The following is a 26,010-nucleotide window of genomic DNA, read 5'->3' as shown; positions in this document are numbered from 1 at the left end:
CACAACTGTCCCAGACTCTGTTTGGAATAGGCTATTTCTTTCTGGCACAGAATGACAAGCTGAGACCAATAGAATAGGTAAACCTTTGTACTGTGGGGGATAGTAGATTGACAGGCTAGTGATTTAGCTGTTTGCTACTTGTTAGCTGAGGAAAAGCCCATGTGGACAGTTATCCATATATTAGGGCTATGAAAAGGGGACACCAATACAATATGACGTCCATCTAACCTGGAGGAGGAAATTACTGTTTTAAAAAAAAACAACAAGAGTGGCCCTGACCCCTGAATATGCACACTGACCAGGGACATGTCCCTGACCCCTGAATATGCACACTGACCAGGGACATGTCCCTGACCCCTGAATATGCACACTGACCAGGGACATGTCCCTGACCCCTGAATATGCACACTGACCAGGGACATGTCCCTGACCCCTGAATATGCACACTGACCAGGGACATGTCCCTGACCCCTGAATATGCACACTGACCAGGGACATGTCCCCGACCCCTGAATATGCACACTGACCAGGGACATGTCCCCGACATCTGAATATGCACACTGACCAGGGACATGTCCCCGACCCCTGAATATGCACACTGACCAGGGGACATGTCCCCGACCCCTGAATATGCACACTGACCAGGGACATGTCCCCGACCCCTGAATATGCACACTGACCAGGGGACATGTCCCCGACCCCTGAATATGCACACTGACCAGGGACATGTCCCTGACCCCTGAATATGCACACTGACCAGGGGACATGTCCCCGACCCCTGAATATGCACACTGACCAGGGGACATGTCCCCGACCCCTGAATATGCACACTGACCAGGGACATGTCCCTGACCCCTGAATATGCACACTGACCAGGGGACATGTCCCCGACCCCTGAATATGCACACTGACCAGGGACATGTCCCTGACCCCTGAATATGCACACTGACCAGGGACATGTCCCTGACCCCTGAATATGCACACTGACCAGGGGACATGTCCCCGACCCCTGAATATGCACACTGACCAGGGACATGTCCCTCACCCCTGAATATGCACACTGACCAGGGACATGTCCCTGACCCCTGAATATGCACACTGACCAGGGACATGTCCCTGACCCCTGAATATGCACACTGACCAGGGACATGTCCCTGACCCCTGAATATGCACACTGACCAGGGACATGTCCCTGACCCCTGAATATGCACACTGACCAGGGACATGTCCCTGACCCCTGAATATGCACACTGACCAGGGACATGTCCCCGACCCCTGAATATGCACACTGACCAGGGACATGGCCCTGACCCCTGAATATGCACACTGACCAGGGACATGTCCCCGACCCCTGAATATGCACACTGACCAGGGACATGTCCCCGACCCCTGAATATGCACACTGTCCAGGGGACATGTCCCCGACCCCTGAATATGCACACTGACCAGGGGACATGTCCCCGACCCCTGAATATGCACACTGACCAGGGGACATGTCCCCATGTTCTCCACTGGTGCCAATAAGATTAAGTTGAGCATTTTGATGACTAAAAGACAGATTGGATTCTTTTCATTGTCTTCTCTTGACAGCAATAGCCATTTGTTTTCCGCAGTTGTATTTTTTTAAATATTGCGATATGCCTGGCCGGGTCTCTGCTTTTCACTGCAACTCAACGAGCATCTATTTGGTTTCTATTTCTACACACTCTGTCCTTTCGACTGTAGGCTGTACGATTTAAAACAATCCTCAGTGTAACAAAAATAAACTAAGTGTGTATGAATTACTACAAACTAAACGTTCTGTTAAGATGAATTACTATAAACTAAAATGTGATTTCTGTCATTCTGAGCACCGTGGGTGGACTCCCTAATCAGGTTAGTGGGTGGACGCCCTAATCAGGTTAGTGGGTGGACGCCCTAATCAGGTTAGTGGGTGGACGCCCTAATCAGGTTAGTGGGTGGACGCCCTAATCAGGTTAGTGGGTGGACGCCCTAATCAGGTTAGTGGGTGGACGCCCTAATCAGGTTAGTGGGTGGACGCCCTAATCAGGTTAGTGGGTGGACGCCCTAATCAGGTTAGTGGGTGGACGCCCTAATCAGGTTAGTGGGTGGACGCCCTAATCAGGTTAGTGGGTGGACGCCCTAATCAGGTTAGTGGGTGGACGCCCTAATCAGGTTAGTGGGTGGACGCCCTAATCAGGTTAGTGGGTGGACGCCCTAATCAGGTTAGTGGGTGGACGCCCTAATCAGGTTAGTGGGTGGACGCCCTAATCAGGTTAGTGGGTGGACTCCCTAATCAGGTTAGTGGGTGGACGCCCCAGTCAGGTTAGTGGGTGGACGCCCTAATCAGGTTAGTGCGTGGACTCCCTAATCAGGTTAGTGGGTGGACTCCCTAATCAGGTTAGTGGGTAGACGCCCTAATCAGGTTAGTGCGTGGACTCCCTAATCAGGTTAGTGGGTGGACTCCCTAATCAGGTTAGTGGGTGGACGCCCTAATCAGGTTAGTGGGTGGACGCCCTAATCAGGTTAGTGGGTGGACGCCCTAATCAGGTTGGGCACACAATTGGTCCAGCATGGTCCGGGTTAAGAGAGAGTACTGCGAGAGAGAGAGAGAGAACTGCGAGAGTGAGAGAGTACTGCGAGAGTGAGAGAGTACTGCGAGAGAGAGAGAGTACTGCAAGAGAGAGAGAGTACTGCAAGAGAGAGAGAGTACTGCGAGAGAGAGAGTACTGCAAGAGAGAGAGTACTGCAAGAGATGAAGATACAGAAGATTGGGAAGAAAATGATTGAGGGAGGTGTAAAAACAGTGTGTGTGTGTGTGTTTCTTATGTGTGAATGCGTGCGCGTGTTCATTGTTTCTTTGTCTCTGTGACTCCTCATGACACCCTTCACATCTCCTGGGGCTCTGAAGTAGAACCTCTTTGGCTCCTCCCTCTCCGCAGTAGTCCATGGTAACCACTATGCTAGAGGTAGCGCAATCACGTGATACTGTAATGATTTAATGGTTTCTTAAAGACTGAGAGGTGTGTATGTGTGTCTGTGATGGAATGGTTAAGGTATAATGGTGGGAATCGGGCAGGAAGAGAAAAAGAGGAGCGGATAGAAGAGGGGGACAGGAGAAGGGGGGGCGAGGGGAGGAGAGAGGGAGAGGAGAGAGGAGAGAGGGGGAGGAGAGAGAAAAAGGAGAGGAGAGAGGGGGAGGAGCGAGAGAGAGAGAGGAGAGAGGGAAAGGAGAGGAGAGTAGAGAGGGAAAGGAGAGGAGAGAGGGAGAGGAGAGGGAAAGGAGAGAGGGAGAGGAGAGAGGGAGAGGAGAAGGAGAGATGGAGATAGTGGGGAAGAAAGAGAGAGATATGCATGTTGATGAGAGTACTGTATTGTATGTAATTGGTTGAGCCTCCTCCACCCCCCGTCCCAGCACTGACAGGGTTTACTCTTTCATTTACACGACAGACACGTGGGGAGAGGGGACAAAGAGGGAGCATGTGTGTGAGAGAGAGAGAGAGAGAGAGAGAGAGAGAGAGAGAGAGAGAGAGAGAGAGAGAGAGAGAGAGAGAGAGAGAGAGAGAGAGAGAGAGAGAGAGAGAGAGAGAGAGAGAGAATGGGAAGGGGGCATGCAGATGAAGAAGTATGCAGAAGGGAGGGAGATGAGACATGGAGGAGGGTATTTGGATGAAAAAAGGATGGAATGACAGATAAATGAGAACGAGGAGATAGCTGTGTGTTTCCCATAGAGCAGGGCTGAGGTTCAGGACAGTCAGCTCTGTCTGTGTGTTTCCCATAGAGCAGTGCTGAGGTTCAGGACAGTCAGCTCTGTCTGTGTGTTTCCCATAGAGCAGGGCTGAGGTTCAGGACAGTCAGCTCTGTCTGTGTGTTTCCCATAGAGCAGTGCTGAGGTTCAGGACAGTCAGATCTGTCTGTGTGTTTCCCATAGAGCAGGGCTGAGGTTCAGGACAGTCAGCTCTGTCTGTGTGTTTCCCATAGAGCAGGGCTGAGGTTCAGGACAGTCAGCTCTGTCTGTGCGTTTCCCATAGAGCAGTGCTGAGGTTCAGGACAGTCAGCTCTGTCTGTGTGTTTCCCATAGAGCAGTGCTGAGGTTCAGGACAGTCAGCTCTGTCTGTGTGTTTCCCATAGAGCAGTGCTGAGGTTCAGGACAGTCAGCTCTGTCTGTGTGTTTCCCATAGAGCAGGGCTGAGGTTCAGGACAGTCAGCTCTGTCTGTGTGTTTCCCATAGAGCAGTGCTGAGGTTCAGGACAGTCAGCTCTGTCTGTGTGTTTCCCATAGAGCAGGGCTGAGGTTCAGGACAGTCAGCTCTGTCTGTGTGTTTCCCATAGAGCAGTGCTGAGGTTCAGGACAGTCAGCTCTGTCTGTGTGTTTCCCATAGAGCAGGGCTGAGGTTCAGGACAGTCAGCTCTGTCTGTGTGTTTCCCATAGAGCAGTGCTGAGGTTCAGGACAGTCAGATCTGTCTGTGTGTTTCCCATAGAGCAGGGCTGAGGTTCAGGACAGTCAGCTCTGTCTGTGTGTTTCCCATAGAGCAGGGCTGAGGTTCAGGACAGTCAGCTCTGTCTGTGTGTTTCCCATAGAGCAGTGCTGAGGTTCAGGACAGTCAGCTCTGTCTGTGTGTTTCCCATAGAGCAGTGCTGAGGTTCAGGACAGTCAGCTCTGTCTGTGCGTTTCCCATAGAGCAGTGCTGAGGTTCAGGACAGTCAGCTCTGTCTGTGTGTTTCCCATAGAGCAGTGCTGAGGTTCAGGACAGTCAGCTCTGTCTGTGTGTTTCCCATAGAGCAGTGCTGAGGTTCAGGACAGTCAGCTCTGTCTGTGTGTTTCCCATAGAGCAGTGCTGAGGTTCAGGACAGTCAGCTCTGTCTGTGTGTTTCCCATAGAGCAGGGCTGAGGTTCAGGACAGTCAGCTCTGTCTGTGTGTTTCCCATAGAGCAGTGCTGAGGTTCAGGACAGTCAGCTCTGTCTGTGTGTTTCCCATAGAGCAGGGCTGAGGTTCAGGACAGTCAGCTCTGTCTGTGTGTTTCCCATAGAGCATGGCATAGTGCACTACTTTAGACCAGAGCCCTATGGCAACCTATTCCCTATATAGTGCACTACTTTAGACCAGAGCCCTATGGGGTAGTGCCCCAAATAGAGAATAGGGTACTATACAGTGATAACCAGAGAAAAGCAGCTCTGCAAACAAAGCAAGGTGAGAGAGAGGCCGTGGGAGAGGGGGAGAGAGGGAACGAGGGAGTGGGTCGTAGAGGTTGAGGAGGAAGGGGGATATGGAGAGAGGGACGGAGAGAGAGAGGTAGTGGGGATAGAGACAGAGGGGTTAATCAGAGAGAGAGAGGTAGTGGGGATAGAGACAGAGGGGTTAATCAGAGAGAGAGAGGGATGGGGTAGAGAGAGAGAGAGATATGGGGGAGGGGCATGAATTGTGGGTGTAGGGGGTTTGGCAGGGGGATATGGAGAGAGGTAGTGGGGATAGGGTGTAGGGGGTTTGGCAGGGGGATATGGAGAGAGAGGTAGTGGGAATAGGGTGTAGGGGGTTTGGCAGGGTTATGATTTTCGTAATCTTACATGAATTCCTTGGAGAGAACACAGAAAGAGAGACAGAGAGGGGAGGGCTGAGAGAGAGAGACAGAGAGGGGAGGGCTGAGAGAGAGACGGGAGGGCTGAGAGACAGAGGGGAGGGCCGAGAGAGAGAGACAGAGAGGGGAGGGCTGAGAGAGAGAGGGGAGGGCCGAGAGAGAGAGGGAAGGGCTGAGAGAGAGAGAGGGGAGGGCTGAGAGAGAGAGAGGGGAGGGCTGAGAGAGAGAGGGAAGGGCTGAGAGCGAGAGAGGGGAGGGCTGAGAGAGAGAGGGGAGGGCTGAGAGAGAGAGGGGGCTGAGAGAGAGAGGCGGAAGGGCTGAGAGAGAGACAGAGAGGGGAGGGCTGAGAGAGAGAGAGGGAAGGGCTGAGAGAGAGAGAGGGGAGGGCTGAGAGAGAGACAAAGAGGGGAGGGCTGAGAGAGAGAGGGGAGGGCTGAGCGAGAGAGAGGGGAGGGCTGAGAGAGAGAGGGGAGGGCTGAGAGAGAGAGAGGGAAGGGCTGAGAGAGAGAGAGGGGAGGGCTGAGAGACAGAGAGAGGGAGGGCTGAGAGACAGAGAGAGGGGAGGGCTGAGAGAGAGAGAGGGGAGGGCTGAGAGAGAGAGACAGAGAGGGGAGGGCTGAGAGAGAGAGAGGGGAGGGCTGAGATACAGAGAGAGGGGAGGGCTGAGAGAGAGAGAGACAGAGAGGGGAGGGCTGAGAGAGAGAGAGGGGAGGGCTGAGATACAGAGAGAGGGGAGGGCTGAGAGAGAGAGACAGAGAGGGAAGGGGGAGAGAGAAGAAAAATAAAAAGAAATGAGAGAGGGGGAGGAACGGAGAGAGAGATCCTGTCCTGTGTACTGATGGTAGGATTAATTAGTGTGCCTGTTTAGATATGCACCGGTGAGAGGAGTGTGTGTGTGTGTGTGTGTGTCTGGTGGGTGTGGGTGTGTGTGTGTGTGTGTGTGTGTGTGTGTGTGTGTGTGTGTGTGTGTGTGTGTGTGCCTGTGCAGATGCAGGGTGTCCTTAGGGAGTCTATTTATTTTGCAGAAAGAGGCACCAATGTGACTGGGGTCTTTCATATTGCCTTCTTGGTGGGACCCTGGTGTGTGTGTGTGTGTGTGTGTGTGTGTGTGTGTGTGTGTGTGTGTGTGTGTGTGTGTGTCTATTTATGTGTGTGTGTGTGTGTGTGTGTGTGTGTGTGTGTGTGTGTGTGTGTGTGTGTGTGTGTGTGTGTGTGTGTGTGTGTGTGTGTGTGTGTGTGTGTGTGTGTGTGTGTATTTATGTCTGTGTGTGTGTGTGTGTGTGTGTGTGTGTGTGTGCATGCATTTCTTTGCCTGCGAGCTCAGCTGAGACACTTCACTGGTAGACTCTATTTGGGGTGTTTCTCCCATTCATCTCTGCAGATCCTCTCAAGCTCTGTCAAGTTTGGATGGGAAGCGTTGCTGCAAAGCTATTTTCAGGTCTCTCCAGAGATGTTAGATCGGGTTCAAGTCAGGGCTCTGGCTGGGTCACTCAAGGACATTCAGAGACTTGTCCCGAAGCCACTCCTGCGTTGTCTTGGCTGTGTGCTTAGGGTCGTTGTCCTGTTGGAAGGTGAACCTTCACCCTAGTCTGAGGTCCTGAGCGCTCTGGAGCAGGTTTTCATCATGGATCTCACTGTACTGCGTTGTCTTGGCTGTGTGCTTAGGGTCGTTGTCCTGTTGGAAGGTGAACCTTCGCCCAGTCTGAGGTCCTGAGCGCTCTGGAGCAGGTTTTCATCATGGATCTTATTCCAGGCTGAAAGCTTTCATTCAGTGAGTCTTCAGGCTCTGTACTACTAAAACCGGGGTTAAAGGTCAATAGCATGAGGATTGGTCTGTGGGACACGCAGTACTCAGTGATTAGCCAACATTTGACTACTTTGTCCCCATCAATACACACTCAAACAAGATACTATATCATCCCACCTCTTTGTCCCCATCAATACCCCCCCCCCCCAACAGACACTAGTCACCCACACCATCCCCTCCTCAGTAATACCCACCCCAACAGACACCAGTCCCCCACACCATCCCCTCCTCAGTAACACCCACCCCAACAGACACCAGTCCCCCACACCATCTCCTCCTCCAACAGACACTAGTCACCCACACCATCCCCTCCTCAGTAATACCCCCCCCCCGCCAACAGACACCAGTTCCCCACACCATCCCCTCCTCAGTAATACCCCCCCCCCCGCCAACAGACACCAGTTCCCCACACCATCCCCTCCTCAGTAATACCCACCCCAACAGACACCAGTCCCCCACACCATCCCCTCCTCCAACAGACACCAGTCATCCACATCATCCCCTCCCCCAACAGACACCAGTCCCCCACACCATCCCCTCCTCCAACAGACACTAGTCCCCCACACCATCCCCTCCCCCAACAGACACCAGTCCCCCACACCATCCCCTCCTCCAACAGACACTAGTCCCCCACACCATCCCCTCGTCCATCAGACACTAGTCACCCACACCATCCCCTCCTCAGTAATACCCCCCCCCCCCAACAGACACTAGTCACCCACACCATCCCCTCCTCAGTAATACCCCCCCCCCCAACAGACACCAGTCCCCCACAAATCAAATCAAATCAAATGTATTTATATAGCCCTTCGTACATCAGCTGATATCTCAAAGTGCTGTACAGAAACCCAGCCTAAAACCCCAAACAGCAAGCAATGCAGGTGTAGAAGCACGGTGGCTAGGAAAAACTCCCTAGAAAGGCCAAAACCTAGGAAGAAACCTAGAGAGGAACCAGGCTATGTGGGATGGCCAGTCCTCTTCTGGCTGTGCCGGGTGGAGATTATAACAGAACATGGCCGAGATGTTCACATGTTCATAAAATGACCAGCATGGTCGAATAATAATAAGGCAGAATAGTTGAAACTGGAGCAGCAGCACAGTCAGGTGGACTGGGGACAGCAAGGAGTCATCATGTCAGGTAGTCCTGAGGCATGGTCCTAGGGCTCATCCCATCCCCTCCTCAGTAATACCCCCCCCCCCCAACAGACACCAGTCATCCACACCATCCCCTCCTCAGTAATACCTATTCTTCGCCAATGTAGACTTCAAGCCTTTCAGGAACAATCAACTAAGCCTCCTTAACACAGAGAGAACTACAGTAGAAGTTGTAGCACTACTTGTTAACACAACATCTATTTCATCAAGACACAGACCCTGTTGAGGCTATAGTACATTTATTTACTCATCATGGAGTCAGGTGATTTACACTAGTTCCTGGTACTGATGGGATTTACACTAGTTCCTGGTACTGAGGGGATTTACACTAGTTCCTGGTACTGAGGGGATTTACACTAGTTCCTGGTACTGATGGGATTTACACTAGTTCCTGGTACTGAGGGGATTTACACTAGTTCCTGGTACTGATGGGATTTACATTAGTTCCTGGTACTGAGGGGATTTACACTAGTTCCTGGTACTGAGGGGATTTACACTAGTTCCTGGTACTGAGGGGTTTTACACTAGTTCCTGGTGTTGATGGGATTTATACTAGTTCCTGGTACTGAGGGGATTTACACTAGTTCCTGGTACTGAGGGGATTTACACTAGTTCCTGGTGTTGAGGGGATTTACACTAGTTCCTGGTGCTGAGGGGATTTACACTAGTTCCTGGTACTGAGGGGATTTATACTAGTTCCTGGTACTGAGGGGATTTATACTAGTTCCTGGTACTGAGGGGATTTATACTAGTTCCTGGTGCTGAGGGGATTTACACTAGTTCCTGGTGTGGAGGGGATTTACACTAGTTCCTGGTACTGAGGGGATTTACACTAGTTCCTGGTGTTGAGGGGATTTATACTAGTTCCTGGTGTTGAGGGGATTTACACTAGTTCCTGGTGTTGAGGGGATTTACACTAGTTCCTGGTGTTGAGGGGATTTACACTAGTTCCTGGTGTTGAGGGGATTTACACTAGTTCCTGGTGTTGAGGGGATTTACACTAGTTCCTGGTGTTGAGGGGATTTACACTAGTTCCTGGTGTTGAGGGGATTTATACTAGTTCCTGGTGTTGAGGGGATTTACACTAGTTCCTGGTGTTGAGGGGATTTATACTAGTTCCTGGTACTGAGGGGATTTACACTAGTTCCTGGTACTGAGGGGATTTACACTAGTTCCTGGTGCTGAGGGGATTTACACTAGTTCCTGGTGCTGAGGGGATTTACACTAGTTCCTGGTACTGAGGGGATTTACACTAGTTCCTGGTGCTGAGGGGATTTACACTAGTTCCTGGTGCTGAGGGGATTTACACTAGTTCCTGGTGTTGAGGGGATTTACACTAGTTCCTGGTGCTGAGGGGATTTACACTAGTTCCTGGTGTTGAGGGGATTTACACTAGTTCCTGGTGCTGAGGGGATTTACACTAGTTCCTGGTGCTGAGGGGATTTACACTAGTTCCTGGTGCTGAGGGGATTTACACTGGTTCCTGGTACTGAGGTGATTTACACTAGTTCCTGGTACTGAGGGGATTTACACTAGTTCCTGGTGCTGAGGGGATTTACACTAGTTCCTGGTGCTGAGGGGATTTACACTAGTTCCTGGTGTGGAGGTGATTTATACTAGTTCCTGGTGTTGAGGGGATTTACACTAGTTCCTGGTACTGATGGGATTTATACTAGTTCCTGGTGCTGAGGGGATTTACACTAGTTCCTGGTGCTGAGGGGATTTACACTAGTTCCTGGTGCTGAGGGGATTTATACTAGTTCCTGGTGCTGAGGGGATTTACACTAGTTCCTGGTACTGATGGGATTTATACTAGTTCCTGGTACTGATGGGATTTATACTAGTTCCTGTTGTTGAGGGGATTTACACTAGTTCCTGGTACTGAGGGGATTTATACTAGTTCCTGGTGCTGAGGGGATTTACACTAGTTCCTGGTACTGATGGGATTTATACTAGTTCCTGTTGTTGAGGGGATTTACACTAGTTCCTGGTACTGAGGGGATTTATACTAGTTCCTGTTGCTGAGGGGATTTATACTAGTTCCTGGTGTTGAGGGGATTTACACTAGTTCCTGGTGTTGAGGGGATTTACACTAGTTCCTGGTGTTGAGGGGATTTACACTAGTTCCTGGTACTGAGGGGATTTACACTAGTTCCTGGTGCTGAGGGGATTTATACTAGTTCCTGGTGCTGAGGGGATTTACACTAGTTCCTGGTACTGAGGGGATTTATACTAGTTCCTGGTACTGAGGGGATTTATACTAGTTCCTGGTACTGAGGGGATTTATACTAGTTCCTGGTGCTGAGGGGATTTACACTAGTTCCTGGTGTGGAGGGGATTTACACTAGTTCCTGGTACTGAGGGGATTTACACTAGTTCCTGGTGTTGAGGGGATTTATACTAGTTCCTGGTGTTGAGGGGATTTACACTAGTTCCTGGTGTTGAGGGGATTTACACTAGTTCCTGGTGTTGAGGGGATTTACACTAGTTCCTGGTGTTGAGGGGATTTACACTAGTTCCTGGTGTTGAGGGGATTTACACTAGTTCCTGGTGTTGAGGGGATTTACACTAGTTCCTGGTGTTGAGGGGATTTATACTAGTTCCTGGTGTTGAGGGGATTTACACTAGTTCCTGGTGTTGAGGGGATTTATACTAGTTCCTGGTACTGAGGGGATTTACACTAGTTCCTGGTACTGAGGGGATTTACACTAGTTCCTGGTGCTGAGGGGATTTACACTAGTTCCTGGTGCTGAGGGGATTTACACTAGTTCCTGGTACTGAGGGGATTTACACTAGTTCCTGGTGCTGAGGGGATTTACACTAGTTCCTGGTGCTGAGGGGATTTACACTAGTTCCTGGTGTTGAGGGGATTTACACTAGTTCCTGGTGCTGAGGGGATTTACACTAGTTCCTGGTGTTGAGGGGATTTACACTAGTTCCTGGTGCTGAGGGGATTTACACTAGTTCCTGGTGCTGAGGGGATTTACACTAGTTCCTGGTGCTGAGGGGATTTACACTGGTTCCTGGTACTGAGGTGATTTACACTAGTTCCTGGTACTGAGGGGATTTACACTAGTTCCTGGTGCTGAGGGGATTTACACTAGTTCCTGGTGCTGAGGGGATTTACACTAGTTCCTGGTGTGGAGGTGATTTATACTAGTTCCTGGTGTTGAGGGGATTTACACTAGTTCCTGGTACTGATGGGATTTATACTAGTTCCTGGTGCTGAGGGGATTTACACTAGTTCCTGGTGCTGAGGGGATTTACACTAGTTCCTGGTGCTGAGGGGATTTATACTAGTTCCTGGTGCTGAGGGGATTTACACTAGTTCCTGGTACTGATGGGATTTATACTAGTTCCTGGTACTGATGGGATTTATACTAGTTCCTGTTGTTGAGGGGATTTACACTAGTTCCTGGTACTGAGGGGATTTATACTAGTTCCTGGTGCTGAGGGGATTTACACTAGTTCCTGGTACTGATGGGATTTATACTATTTCCTGTTGTTGAGGGGATTTACACTAGTTCCTGGTACTGAGGGGATTTATACTAGTTCCTGTTGCTGAGGGGATTTATACTAGTTCCTGGTGTTGAGGGGATTTACACTAGTTCCTGGTGTTGAGGGGATTTACACTAGTTCCTGGTGTTGAGGGGATTTACACTAGTTCCTGGTACTGAGGGGATTTACACTAGTTCCTGGTGCTGAGGGGATTTATACTAGTTCCTGGTGCTGAGGGGATTTACACTAGTTCCTGGTGCTGAGGGGATTTATACTGGTTCCTGTTGCTGAGGGGATTTATACTGGTTCCTGGTGCTGAGGGGATTTATACTGGTTCCTGGTGCTGAGGGGATTTATACTGGTTCCTGGTGCTGAGCTTGATGTTGATACCTCTGTAGATGTTGATGAGATCGGACTGTAAATAGAACACATAATGGTAGTCACATTAGCCTCTGCGGTAGTTATTTAGCTAGCTGGCTAACGTAACCGAACAAAGCTAACATTAGCTTGCAAAGGTACAAATCACATCGGCAGATAGCAGCTGGCTAATTACATTGACATGCTTTAGAATGTCTAGCCAGTGTATTATGAAAGCTAGCTAGATAGGTTTTGGTTTAGATAAATAAATGTAGTTCGATAGCTAGCTAGCTAGTTATCTAGGTAACGGTATCTAGGTGACGGTAGCATCTCCACGGGGCAGTGGAGAATTCTGGATTTTCTGTTTCTGCCCCATTTCTTCCTGTGAGATACAGAAACACTCGTATCAGTCAGGTTTGTTGGACTGTATTATTTTTGGGAAGCACAATTGATTCTGATTTCAGGCAAAAAAAAAGCTACGTGAAAACAATTTCTAAGCTGCGTACGTTCAGATTTTCCGAACTCACTTCCTGGTTTAAATCACCTGCGCTGCTCGTGCTTTGAAGTCCACAATGTAAGGGGAGGTTGTAAGGGGTAGGCTAGATGGTGATGGACAGAGAGATCAGCCAATTAAAACCAACGGTTGTTTTGTAAGGGGAGGTTGTAAGGGGTAGGCTAGATGGTGATGGACAGAGAGATCAGCCAATTAAAACCAACGGTTGTTTTGTAAGGGGAGGTTGTAAGGGGTAGGCTAGATGGTGATGGACAGAGAGATCAGCCAATTAAAACCAACGGTTGTTTTGTAAAGGGAGGTTGTAAGGGGTAGGCTAGATGGTGATGGACAGAGAGATCAGCCAATTAAAACCAACGGTTGTTTTGTAAGGGGAGGTTGTAAGGGGTAGGCTAGATGGTGATGGACAGAGAGATCAGCCAATTAAAACCAACGGTTGTTTTGTAAGGGGAGGTTGTAAGGGGTAGGCTAGATGGTGATGGACAGAGAGATCAGCCAATTAAAACCAACGGTTGTTTTGTAAGGGGAGGTTGTAAGGGGTAGGCTAGATGGTGATGGACAGAGAGATCAGCCAATTAAAACCAACGGTTGTTTTGTAAGGGGAGGTTGTAAGGGGTAGGCTAGATGGTGATGGACAGAGAGATCAGCCAATTAAAACCAACGGTTGTTTTGTAAGGGGAGGTTGTAAGGGGTAGGCTAGATGGTGATGGACAGAGAGATCAGCCAATTAAAACCAACGGTTGTTTTGTAAGGGGAGGTTGTAAGGGGTAGGCTAGATGGTGATGGACAGAGAGATCAGCCAATTAAAACCAACGGTTGTTTTGTAAGGGGAGGTTGTAATGGGTAGGCTAGATGGTGATGGACAGAGAGATCAGCCAATTAAAACCAACGGTTGTTTTGTAAGGGGAGGTTGTAATGGGTAGGCTAGATGGTGATGGACAGAGAGATCAGCCAATTAAAACCAACGGTTGTTTTGTAAGGGGAGGTTGTAAGGGGTAGGCTAGATGGTGATGGACAGAGAGATCAGCCAATTAAAACCAACGGTTGTTTTGTAAGGGGAGGTTGTAAGGGGTAGGCTAGATGGTGATGGACAGAGAGATCAGCCAATTAAAGCCAACGGTTGTTTTGTAAGGGGAGGTTGTAATGGGTAGGCTAGATGGTGATGGACAGAGAGATCAGCCAATTAAAACCAACGGTTGTTTTGTAAGGGGAGGTTGTAAGGGGTAGGCTAGATGGTGATGGACAGAGAGATCAGCCAATTAAAACCAACGGTTGTTTTGTAAGGGGAGGTTGTAATGGGTAGGCTAGATGGTGATGGACAGAGAGATCAGCCAATTAAAACCAACGGTTGTTTTGTAAGGGGAGGTTGTAAGGGGTAGGCTAGATGGTGATGGACAGAGAGATCAGCCAATTAAAACCAACGGTTGTTTTGTAAGGGGAGGTTGTAATGGGTAGGCTAGATGGTGATGGACAGAGAGATCGGCCAATTAAAACCAACGGTTGTTTTGTAAGGGGAGGTTGTAAGGGGCAGGCTAGATGGTGATGGACAGAGAGATCAGCCAATTAAAACCAACGGTTGTTTTGTAAGGGGAGGTTGTAATGGGTAGGCTAGATGGTGATGGACAGAGAGATCGGCCAATTAAAACCAACGGTTGTTTTGTAAGGGGAGGTTGTAAGGGGTAGGCTAGATGGTGATGGACAGAGAGATCGGCCAATTAAAACCAACGGTTGTTTTGTAAGGGGAGGTTGTAAGGGGCAGGCTAGATGGTGATGGACAGAGAGATCAGCCAATTAAAACCAACGGTTGTTTTGTAAGGGGAGGTTGTAATGGGTAGGATAGACGGTGATGGACAGAGGGATCAGCCAATTAAAACCAACGGTTGTTTTGTAAGGGGAGGTTGTAAGGGGTAGGCTAGATGGTGATGGACAGAGAGATCAGCCAATTAAAACCAACGGTTGTTTTGTAAGGGGAGGTTGTTCAAGATCAGAAAGAAAGTATATTCATTTATTTTCTTGGCCAATTGTTTGTTCACTGGCCCTGGTGTAAACATATCACAGTGTAAATAAATAAAAGAGATGTTATATCATGTAAGGGTTCGTTTTGTAGTTTCAGTTGATGCATGCTTTATAATGGAAGGGTTAGTTTAGCATGCACACACACACACACACACAAGTGTGTGTAATTTAGTTTCATTGGTTTAGTCACCCCTGAAGATCACTCTGAAAAAGTCAATAGGATTGATCGTCCTGCCCTCCTGTCATTAACTTACTATAAAGGGGACTCATTTTGCTCCCTGCGAAATCTTGTTAAAGGCGGCTTCTGGTTCCATGACTATATGATTGTCATTGTCTCCCTTTCTATCTCTCTCTCTCTCTCTGTCTATTTCTCTCTCTCTCTCTCTCTCTCTCTCTGTCTCTGTCTATTTCTCTCTCTCTCTCTCTCTCTCTCTCTCTCCCTCTCTCTCTCTCTCTCTGTCTATTTCTCTCTCTCTCTCTCTCTGTCTATTTCTCTCTCTCTCTCTCTCTCTCTGTCTATTTCTCTCTCTCTCTCTCTCTCTCTCTCCTCTCTCTCTCTCTCTCTGTCTATTTCTCTCTCTCTCTCTCTCTCTGTCTATTTCTCTCTCTCTCTCCCTCTCTCTCTCTCTCTCTGTCTATTTCTCTCTCTCTCTCTCTCCCTCCCTTTCTTTCGTTCGTTCTTTCTTTCTTTCTTTCTTTCTTTCTTTCTTTCTTTCTTTCTTTATCTCTCTCTCTCTTTCTCCTCTCTCTGTCTCTTTCTTTCTCTCACTCCCTCCCTTTCTTTCTCTCTCTCTCTCTCTCTCTCTCTCTCTCTCTCTCTCTCTCTCTGTCTATTTCTCTCTCTCTCTCTCTCTCTCTCTCTGTCTATTTCTCTCTCTCTCTCTCTCTCTCTCTCCCTCTCTCTCTCTCTCTCTGTCTATTTCTCTCTCTCTCTCTCTGTCTATTTCTCTCTCTCTCTCTCTCTCTCTCTCTGTCTATTTCTCTCTCCCTCTCTCTCTCTCTCTCTGTCTATTTCTCTCTCTCTCTCTCTCCCTCCCTTTCTTTCGTTCGTTCTTTCTTTCTTTCTTTCTTTCTTTCTTTCTTTCTTTATCTCTCTCTCTCTTTCTCCTCTCTCTGTCTCTTTCTTTCTCTCACTCCCTCCCTTTCTTTCTCTCTCTCTCTCTCTCTCTCTCTCTCTCTCTCTCTCTCTCTCTCTCTGTCTATTTCTCTCTCTCTCTCTCTCTCTCTCTCTCTCTCTCTCTGTCTATTTCTCTCTCTCTCTCTCTCTCTCTCTCTCTCTCTCTCTCTCTCTGTCTATTTCTCTCTCTCTCTCTCTCTCTCTGTCTATTTCTCTCTCTCTCTCTCTCTCTCTCTCTGTCTATTTCTCTCTCCCTCTCTCTCTCTCTCTCTGTCTATTTCTCTCTCTCTCTCTCTCCCTCCCTTTCTTTCGTTCGTTCTTTCTTTCTTTCTTTCTTTCTTTCTTTCTTTCTTTCTTTCTTTCTTTCTTTCTTTCTTTCTTTATCTCTCTCTCTTTCTCCTCTCTCTGTCTCTTTCTTTCTCTCACTCCCTCCCTTTCTCTCTCTCTCTCTCTCTCTCTCTCTCTCTCTCTCTCTCTCACCCCTGAAGATCAATGTCAAAAAGTCAATAGGATTGATCGTCCTACCCTTCTGTCATTAACTTACTATATAGGGGACTAATTTAGCTCCCTGGGTACAGAAATCTTGTTAAAGACGGCTTCTGGTTCCATGACTATATGATTGTCATTGTCTCCTTTTCTTTCTCTCTCTCTGTCTATTTCTCTCTCTCTCTCTCTCTCTCTCTCCCTCTCTCTCTCTCTCTCTGTCTCTCTCTCTCTCTCTCTCTCTCTCTCTCTGTCTCTCTCTCTCTCTGTCTCTCTCTCTCTCTCTCTGTCTCCTTTTCTCCCTCCCTCAGAGGTAATAACATATCTATCTATATACATGTCATGATGTGACTTTCATTAATCTGATGACTGTTATGTACAGTGGGGAGAACAAGTATTTGATACACTGACGATTTTGCAGGTTTTCCTACTTACAAAGCATGTAGAGGTCTGTAATTTTTTCATCATAGGTACACTTCAACTGCGAGAGACGGAGTCTAAAACAAAAATCCAGGAAATCACATTGTATGATTTTTAAGTAATTAATTAGCATTTTATTGCATGACATAAGTATTTGACACATCAGAAAAGCAGAACAGATGTCTGTATATGAGCTGAAACCCAACGGGATCTTTAGGAGCGCCAGCGATAAGACCAAGCTGAAACTGTCCAGCAACAGTAAGTCTAGCATTAAAGGGACATTTCAAAATGTTTCAACTTCATATTCACCCTCACCAGCACCACCCCAACACCAACATCTCCTGCACCATCCCAACACCAACATATCATCACCAACACCAACATCAACATATCATCTCCACCCCAACACCAACATATCATCACCTCCCCAAATCTTTTTAGTTTCCTGAGGGGGAATAGGCTTTGTTGTGCCCTCTTCACGACTGTCTTGGTGTGTTTGGACCAAGGAATTTGAAGCTCTCAACCTGCTCCACTACAGCCCCATCGATGAGAATGGGGACGTGCTTGGTGCTCCTTTTCCTGTAGTCCACAATCATCTCCTTAGTCTTGGTTACAATGAGGGATAGGTTGTTATTCTGGTACCACCCGGCCAGGTCTCTGACCTCCTCCCTATAGGCTGTCTCGTTGTTGTCGGTGATCAGACCTACCACTGTCGTCAGCAACTTAATGATGGTGTTGGAGTCGTGCCTGGCCATGCAGCCGTGGGTGAACAGGGAGTACAGGAGGGGACTGAGCACGCACCCCTGGGGAGCTCCAGTGTTGAGGATCAGCGTGGCAGATGTGTTGCTACTTACCCTCACCACCTGGTGGCGGAATTTCAGGAAGTCCAGGATCGAGTTGCAGAGGGAGGTGTTTAGTCCCAGGATCCTTAGCTTGGTGATGAGCTTTGAGGGTACTATGGTGTTGAACGCTGAGCTGTAGTCAATGAACAGCATTCTCACATAGGTGTTCCTTTTGTCCCGGTGGGAAAGGGCAGTGTAGAGTGCAATAGAGATTGCATAATCTGTGGATCTGTTTGGGCGGTATGCAAATTGGAGTGGGTCTATGGTTTCTGGGATAATGGTGTTGATGTGAGCCATTACCAGTCTTTTAAAGCCCTTCATGGCTACGGACGTGAGTGCTACGGGTCTGTAGTCATTTAGGCAGGTTGCCTTTGTGTTCTTGGGCACAGGGACTATGGTGGTCTGCTTGAAGCATGTTGGTATTACAGACTCAATCAGGGAAATGTTGAAAATGTCAGTGAAGACACCTGCCCGGAGCACACGTCCTGGTAATCCATTTTACCCCGCAGCCTTGTGTATGTTGACCTGTTTAAAGGTATTACTCACGTCGGCTACAGAGAGCGTGATCACACAGTCATCGGGAACAGCTGATGCTCTCATGCGTGCCTCACTGTTGTTTGCCTCGAAGCGAGCATAGAAGTAATTTAGCTCGTCTGGTAGGCTCGTGTCAGTCGTGTCACTGGGCAGCTCTCGGCTGTGCTTCCCTTTGTAGTCTGTAATAGTTAGCAAGCCCTGCCACATCCGACGAGTGTCGGAGCCGGTGTAGTTTGATTCAATCTTAGCCCTGTATTGACGCTTTGCCTGTTTGATGGTTCGTCGCAGGGCATAGCGGGATTTCTTGTAAGCTTCCGTGTTAGAGTTCCGCACCTTGAAAGCGGCAGCTCTACCCTTTAGCTCAGTGTGAATGTTGCCTGTAATCCATGGCTTCTGGTTGGGGTATGTACATACAGTCAATGTGGGGACGACGTCCTCGATCCACTTATTGATAAAGCCAGTGACTGATGTGGTGTACTCCTCAATGCCATCGGAAGAATCCCGGAACATATTGCAGTCTGTGATAGCAAAACAGTCCTGTAGTTTAGCATCTGCTTCATCTGACCACTTTTATATAGACAAGTCACTGGTGCTTCCTGCTTCAATTTTTGCTTGTAAGCAGGAATCAGGAGGATAGAGTTGTGTTCGGATTTACCAAATGGAGGGCGAGGGAGAGCTTTGTACGCGTCTCTGTGTGTGGAGTAAAGGTGATCTAGAATTTTTTCCCCTCAGGTTGCACATTTACCATGTTAGGAATATTGTTCCAGTGTTCACTTTTGGACGTTAGATTTTTTTGGCGGCAAAAGTCTTCTGGAGACAAAGGCCATTCCAATCCCAATGCTAGTTCTCTCCTGCTTAAATCTACGACCGGGTGTGAGGTTTCAAAAAGTGGCCCAGTGGGTGAGAGAGGGTCTGGCTGTTGTCAACCATTGTCAAGCTGATCTGAGCCCTTGGATCCTCATGTGTAGTCATGACAACCAGTACCTAGTCAATGTTCAGGGGTATGAGGTAATAACATGGCTAAAAACAGGAAGTACCAGGTAATAACATGGCTATATACAGGAAGTACCAGGAAATAACATGGCTATATGCAGGAAGTACCAGGAAATAACATGGCTATATACAGGAAGTACCAGGTAATAACATGGCTATATACAGGCAGTACCAGGTAATAACATGGTTATATACAGGGGGTACCAGTACCTAGTCTATGTCCAGTGGAGGAGGGGTGAGTGGAGGAGGGAGAGTGGGGGAGGGGGGTGGAGGAGGGATTGAGGAGGAGGGAGTGAGAGGGGGAGTGGAGCAGGGGGGAGTGGAGGAGGGGGGTGGAGGAGGGAGAGAGTGGAGGAGAAAGAGTGGAGGAGTGAGAGTGGAGAAGAGTGAGAGTGGAGGAGACAGGGAGGGGGGAGGAGGGGGGAGGAGGGGGGAGGTGAGGTGGAGGGGGAAGAGGGGGAGGAGAGGGGGAGAAGAGGGGAGGTGAGGTGGGGGGGGTAAGAAGAGGGGGAGGGGGGAGAGGGGGAGGTGAGGGGGAAAGAGGAAGAAAAGGGGAGGGGGGTGAGAGGAGGAGAGAGGAACATGCCATCAAAAGGAACATACAAAAAATGAACATAAAACTCGGCATCCCAATTAGGATCTGCCCAAAAAACCTGTTATAGTTATAGGGATTTAAACCACTCCAGCTGACGCTTGGCATTGCACATGGTGATCTTAGGCTTGTGTTGCTCGGCCATTTCATGAAGACTCCCGACGAACAGTTCTTGTGCTGACGTTGCTTCCAGTGGCAGTTTGGAACTCGGTAGTGAGTGTTGTAACTGAGGACAGAGGCAGTTTGGAACTCGGTAGTGAGTGTTGTAACTGAGGACAGAGGCAGTTTGGAACTCGGTAGTGAGTGTTGTAACCGAGGACAGAGGCAGTTTGGAACTCGGTAAGTCGGAGAAATGCAAATTCCATCGCTCCGCCATCCACTTCCTTGGTTACATCATCGCTGCAAGGATACAGATGGATCACGTGACGGTTGTGGATTGGCCCCAGCCTACATCCAGAGTGCAGCTGAAAATGTTTCCTGGGTTTTGCCTATTTCTATTGCCGCTTTATCCGGGGTTACGGCATCCTGGCTTCCCCCCTGTCTGCACTCACCTCTCCCAAGGTTCCATTCACGTGGTCCCCAGCTGCTGACTCGGAATTCCTGGACCTAAAGCACCGCTTCACCACAGCTCCCATATTAATCCATCCGGACCCGTCCCGTCAGTTAGTGGTGGAGGCTGATGCTTCAGATGTCAGAGTGGGGGCTGTCCTGTCCCAGCGTTCTGCCCCCGGACCTCAAATTACGCCACAGAGAGGAACTACGATGTGGGGAATCGTGAGTTTCTCGCCGTGAAGATGGCGTTGGAGGAGTGGAGACACTGGTTGAAGGGGGCAAAACATCTGTTCATTGTGTGGACGGACCACAAGAACCTGGAATATCTCGACACCGCCAAGCATCTCAATTCCAGGCCAGCTTGTTGGTCCCTGCTTTTCACCCGGTTTAACTTCTTCCTCTCCCACCAACCGGGATCCAAGAATATCAACCCAGATGCACTGTCACGCCGCCCCCACGGCCCACACCCTCAGACCCCGAGATCATCCTTCCAACCTCGTGTTTGGCGACAGCACTGAGCTGAGGAATAGGGAAGCAGGTCCGTGAGGCGCAGCGTTCCCAACCGAACCCCAGGGGGTGTTTGTGCCCAGATTACTGGATGCTTGTGCCTGACTCTCCTCGGTCCTGGAGTGGGCTCGGTCCTGGAGTGGGCTCGGTCCTGGAGTGGGCTCGGTCCTGGAGTGGGCCCGGTCCTGGAGTGGGCCCGGTCCTGGAGTGGGCCCGGTCCTGGTGTGGGCCCGGTCTTGGAGTGGGCCCGGTCCTGGAGTGGGCCCGGTCTTGGAGTGGGCCCGGTCTTGGAGTGGGCCCGGTCTTGGAGTGGGCCCGGTCCTGGAGTGGGCCCGGTCCTGGAGTGGGCTCGGTCCTGGAGTGGGCCCGGTCCTGGAGTGGGCCCGGTCCTGGAGTGGGCTCGGTCCTGGAGTGGGCTCGGTCCTGGAGTGGGCCCGGTCCTGGAGTGGGCCCGGTCTTGGAGTGGGCCCGGTCTTGGAGTGGGCCCGGTCTTGGAGTGGGCCCGGTCCTGGAGTGGGCCCGGTCCTGGAGTGGGCTCGGTCCTGGAGTGGGCTCGGTCCTGGAGTGGGCCCGGTCCTGGAGTGGGCCCGGTCCTGGAGTGGGCTCGGTCCTGGAGTGGGCTCGGTCCTGGAGTGGGCCCGGTCCTGGAGTGGGCTCGGTCCTGGAGTGGGCCCGGTCCTCCAGGCTCGCTCCCATTGGACCCTGGCCTTTGTGCGGCAATGCTTTTGGTTCCAGACGTCTCCGTGTACGTCTCCGTGTACGTCTCCGTGTACGTCTCCGTGTACGTCTCCGTGTACGTCTCCGCCTGCTCTGTCTGTGCGCAGAACAAGACTCCTCGGCAATCTCCGGCTGGTCTCCATCAACCACTGCCTGTCCCTCACCATTCCTGTTCTCACATATCCCTGGACTTAGGCACAGGTCTTCCCCCGTCTGATGGCAACATCGCCATCCTGACAGTAGTGGACCGGTTTTCCAAAGCCACCCACTTCATTCTTCTCCCCAAACTACCCTCGGCCAAGGAGACGGCTCAGTTCATGGTGCAGCACGTCTTCAGGATCCATGGACTGCCCGAGGACAGGGTCTCCGATCGGTGTCCTAAGTTCTCGTCCCGGTTCTGGAAGGCATTCTGCATGCTCATTGGGTCGTCGGCCAGCATGTCCTCCGGGTTACACACTCAGTCCAAAGCCAGTCGGAGCGAGCCAATCAAGACCTGGCGACGACTCTTCGTCACTTTGTCTCTGCCAACCTCACCACCTGGAGCCAGCAACTTGTGTGGGTTGAATACGCCCACAACACCCTCCCCGGCTCTGCCACTGGGCCTTTCGAGTGTTCCCTGGGTCATCAGTCCCCGCTCTTCCCGGAGGAAGAGGTCGGCATACCCTCGGCCCAGATGTTTGTCCGCCGCTTGTCGCCAGTCGGCTCTTCTCAAGACCACCTCCAGGTATCGACGACAAGCGGACTGCCGCAGGACCCCAGCTCCCAGGTATCGTCTATCAGAGGGGATACTGGCTGACCCAGAATCTATCAGAGGGGATACTGGCTGACCCAGAAAGACTCTCAGAGGAGATACTGGCTGACCTAGAGTCTATCAGAGGGGATACTGGCTGACCCAGAGTCTATCAGAGGGGATACTGGCTGACCCAGAGTCTATCAGAGGGGATACTGGCTGACCCAGAGTCTCTCAGAGGGGATACTGGCTGACCCAGAGTCTCTCAGAGGGGATACTGGCTGACCCAGAGTATCTCAGAGGGGATACTGGCTGACCCAGAGTCTCTCAGAGGGGATACTGGCTGACCCAGAGTCTCTCAGATGGGATACTGGCTGACCCAGAGTCTCTCAGAGGGGATACTGGCTGACCCAGAGTCTCTCAGAGGGGATACTGGCTGACCCAGAGTCTCTCAGAGGGGATACTGGCTGACCCAGAGTCTCTCAGAGGGGATACTGGCTGACCCAGAGTCTCTCAGAGGGGATACTGGCTGACCCAGAGTCTCTCAGATGGGATACTGGCTGACCCAGAGTCTCTCAGATGGGATACTGGCTGACCCAGAGTCTCTCAGATGGGATACTGGCTGACCCAGAGTCTCTCAGAGGGGATACTGGCTGACCCAGAGTCTCTCAGAGGGGATACTGGCTGACCCAGAGTCTCTCAGAGGGGATACTGGCTGACCCAGAGTCTCTCAGAGGGGATACTGGCTGACCCAGAGTCTCTCTGAGGGGATACTGGCTGACCCAGAGTATCTCAGAGGGGTTACTGGCTGACCCAGAGTCTCTCAGAGGGGATACTGGCTGACCCAGAGTCTCTCAGAGGGGATACTGGCTGACCCAGGGTCTCTCAGAGGGGATACTGGCTGACCCAGAGTCTATCAGAGGGGATACTGGCTGACCCAGAGTCTATCAGAGGGGATACTGGCTGACCCAGAGTCTATCAGAGGGGATACTGGCTGACCCAGTCTATTAGAGGGGATACTGGCTGACCCAGAGTCTATCAGAGGGGATACTGTCTGACCCAGTCTATTAGAGGGGATACTTGCTGACCCAGAGTCTCTCAGAGGGGATACTGGCTGACCCAGTGTCTCTCAGAGGGGATACTGGCTGACCCAGAGTCTCTCAGAGGGGATACTGGCTGACCCAGAGTCTATTAGAGGGGATACTGGCTGACCCAGTCTATCAGAGGGGTTACTGGCTGACCCAGAGTCTCTCTCTGACATTAGAGGAGAGACAGACTGTCAGTGTTGTGAAGAGAAATGGAATTGAGGAAGAAAGCGTGAACGAGAAAAGAGTGAGAAACACAATCTGGTCTGATGGTATAGGAGACAACAATCTGGTCTGATGGTGTAGGAGACAACAATCTGGTCTGATGGTATAGGAGACAACAATCTGGTCTGATGGTATAGGAGACACCAATCTGGTCTGATGGTATAGGAGACAACAATCTGGTCTGATGGTATAGGAGACAACAATCTGGTCTGATGGTATAGGAGACAACAATCTGGTCTGATGGTATAGGAGACAACAATCTGGTCTGATGGTATAGGAGACAACAATCTGGTCTGATGGTATAGGAGACAACAATCTGGTCTGATGGTATAGGAGACAACAATCTGGTCTGATGGTATAGGAGACAACAATCTGGTCTGATGGTATAGGAGACAACAATCTGGTCTGATGGTATAGGAGACAACAATCTGGTCTGATGGTATAGGAGACAACAATCTGGTCTGATGGTATAGGAGACAACAATCTAGTCTGATGGTGTAGGAGACAACAATCTGGTCTGATGGTATAGGAGACAACAATCTGGTCTGATGGTATAGGAGACAACAATCTGGTCTGATGGTATAGGAGACAACAATCTGGTCTGATGGTATAGGAGACAACAATCTGGTCTGATGGTATAGGAGACAACAATCTGGTCTGATGGTATAGGAGACAACAATCTGGTCTGATGGTATAGGAGACACCAATCTGGTCTGATGGTATAGGAGACACCAATCTGGTCTGATGGTATAGGAGACAACAATCTGGTCTGATGGTATAGGAGACACCAATCTGGTCTGATGGTATAGGAGACACCAATTTGGCCTGATGGTATAGGAGACAACAATCTGGTCTGATGGTATAGGAGACAACAATCTGGTCTGATGGTATAGGAGACAACAATCTGGTCTGATGGTATAGGAGACAACAATCTGGTCTGATGGTATAGGAGAACAATCTGGTCTGATGGTATAGGAGACAACAATCTGGTCTGATGGTATAGGAGACAACAATCTGGTCTGATGGTATAGGAGACAACAATCTGGTCTGATGGTATAGGAGACAACAATCTGGTCTGATGGTATAGGAGACACCAATCTGGTCTGATGGTATAGGAGACACCAATCTGGTCTGATGGTATAGGAGACAACAATCTGGTCTGATGGTATAGGAGACACCAATCTGGTCTGATGGTATAGGAGACACCAATTTGGCCTGATGGTATAGGAGACAACAATCTGGTCTGATGGTATAGGAGACAACAATCTGGTCTGATGGTATAGGAGACAACAATCTGGTCTGATGGTATAGGAGACAACAATCTGGTCTGATGGTATAGGAGAACAATCTGGTCTGATGGTATAGGAGACAACAATCTGGTCTGATGGTATAGGAGACAACAATCTGGTCTGATGGTATAGGAGACAACAATCTGGTCTGATGGTATAGGAGACAACAATCTGGTCTGATGGTATAGGAGACAACAATCTGGTCTGATGGTATAGGAGACAACAATCTGGTCTGATGGTATAGGAGACAACAATCTGGTCTGATGGTATAGGAGACAACAATCTGGTCTGATGGTATAGGAGACAACAATCTGGTCTGATGGTATAGGAGACAACAATCTGGTCTGATGGTATAGGAGACAACAATCTGGTCTGATGGTATAGGAGACAACAATCTGGTCTGATGGTATAGGAGACAACAATCTGGTCTGATGGTATAGGAGACAACAATCTGGTCTGATGACAGCTGTTACCCGCAGGGTCGGAAAGAAGCATGGTCTGGACCTGAGAACACACACACACACACACACACACACCCCCACACACACACACACACACACACACACACACACACACACACACACACACACACACACACACACACACACACACACACACACACACACACACAGACACACACACAGACACACACACACACACACACACACACACACATAGAAAGCAGTGGGTGTATTTATGTTGCAGAAAGTGGCTGGAAATTGATTTGTAATTTTCTTCACTCTCTCCTTCTCTCCCTCTCTCTCTCTCTCTCTCTCTCCTTCTCTCTCTCTCTCCTTCTCTCCTTCTCTCTCTCTCTCTCCTTCTCTCCTTCTCTCTCTCTCTCCTTCTCTCCTTCTCTCTCTCTCTCCTTCTCTCCTTCTCTCATTCTCTCTCTCTCTCTCCTTCTCTCCTTCTCTCTCTCTCTCTCCTTCTCTCCTTCTCTCTCTCTCTCCTTCTCTCCTTCTCTCTCTCTCACTCCTCTCCTTCTCTCTCTCTCTCTCCT

General features: G+C 49.8%; 1 protein-coding gene across 1 annotated transcript in view; it reads left to right on the top strand.

Annotated features, from left to right (window-relative positions):
* Positions 1-26,010, top strand: part of mtus2a (microtubule associated tumor suppressor candidate 2a) — a 146,983-nt gene that overhangs the window by 3,947 nt on the left and 117,026 nt on the right. The window lies entirely within an intron of this gene.

The sequence above is a fragment of the Oncorhynchus mykiss genome, chromosome 29 (assembly GCF_057628025.1).
Source record: "Oncorhynchus mykiss isolate SJ-2025 chromosome 29, ASM5762802v1, whole genome shotgun sequence".
Taxonomy (NCBI): Eukaryota; Metazoa; Chordata; class Actinopteri; order Salmoniformes; family Salmonidae; genus Oncorhynchus; species Oncorhynchus mykiss.
This window is presented reverse-complemented; position numbering and strand designations above follow the sequence as displayed.